Genomic DNA, 1,546 nt, shown 5'->3' with positions numbered 1-1,546 from the left:
GTAATTAGACCACTGAAGAACCGCCATACTGGTACAAATGACCTAGTAATTTGTGTCACCATCTCCCGGTCTAATAGACTTTATAGATTACTACATAATTTGTTTTTCATTATATGATGAAACATGTTACATCAACATGAATTGAAGCTATTGATTTATCCAACAATAAAACAACTGGAATAATTGTGCGACTCAATTTATTGTATTTCTTAAAATGTATGAATTATTTAAAAGACCCAAGCTCCTTAATACTGTTATCAATAGATTTCTGGTTGATGAAGGTATATTTATCAGCATCAGTGAATTTTATTAAATTTTATTTATTATTATTATACAAAATATTACTGGTTCGCACTACATCTTCATTGGAAGCCCAGAATCCATGATATTTTTCTATCTGGTTCTTTTTGCTACAAGAAGCAGCAAAGATAATAGGAATTCAATACATTTACTTTTGCGACATAATATTCATTTTTACTTAAATACTATTTTATTTTACTATTACTATAATGCCAAACCAAATATTTTTTTAATAAATTCTTTTCAGTAATAAATAAGTCGTTTGGGATATTTTTCTGGGAGAATCAATTCATAATTTGAAGTATATATTTCCCTGAAGTATTCCTTTCAAATTTTTCCTTTTTCTTATTGATTCTTTCTGTTCTTATTAGTTTTCACTTGTTTGTTTACAGCGTGTGTCGTAGTAGACTGTATTCTTCTTTTAAATATCATAAAGAAATATGAAGAGCTCCTTGATTTTTTTACTTATTGGAATCAACTTATCAATATTGTGCACACTTATCAAATATCAATCTCTTAAAATACTCATTTTCCTATAATATAATATTACTGAACGATTACAAACGTACGTACGTATTACATTTTAAAGAATAAATTCATTTTAAAATTTATTTAAATAGTGATAAGTCAAAAAAAATGACATAACAATATTATTTATTAATTTATGACGTTGACAATCTGACGTACTGAGAATTTTGGATCAATTTTAATGAAAATATAATTTTTCGTAACAAACGAGACAATTTTTGAAGATTATAGTATTTTTTATGTACTCATAAAAATATAGATACGTATTATATTCATGACTGTTTAAATTAAAAATTCTCAAGTATTTTCTCTTTAAATTTAACCAAAAGCCTTCCTTATTCCTTATAGCTTACAGAAAAAAAGTGATTTAAAATTACAATCTACAATTGAGAATCTCAATTTTTTTAGATATTTATGACAAGTCTCACAAGAATATGATAAAAAACAAATAATTATAATAATAAATAATGCGCTTACTTCTATTTTTTTAACTTATATAATTATTAAAAATGTTTTTTATTATAATAACACTTAACTTCGAATAGTCTTTTAAAATAAGAGAGATTATGTTTACGACTACTTAATTTTTACAATAATATTTAATCCTTTTTTTTAGTAATTTAGACTTATTGATTAATAACATTGTTGACGGCACTTCAATTCCTTACAGTGAAACTGTAAAGAACCTTGGGGTGTACTTCGACAATACTTTATCTTG

The sequence above is a fragment of the Zerene cesonia genome, unplaced genomic scaffold (assembly GCF_012273895.1).
Source record: "Zerene cesonia ecotype Mississippi unplaced genomic scaffold, Zerene_cesonia_1.1 Zces_u003, whole genome shotgun sequence".
Lineage (NCBI taxonomy): Eukaryota > Metazoa > Arthropoda > Insecta > Lepidoptera > Pieridae > Zerene > Zerene cesonia.
The sequence above is the reverse complement of the archived record's forward strand: the minus strand, read 5'-3'. Positions refer to the sequence as shown.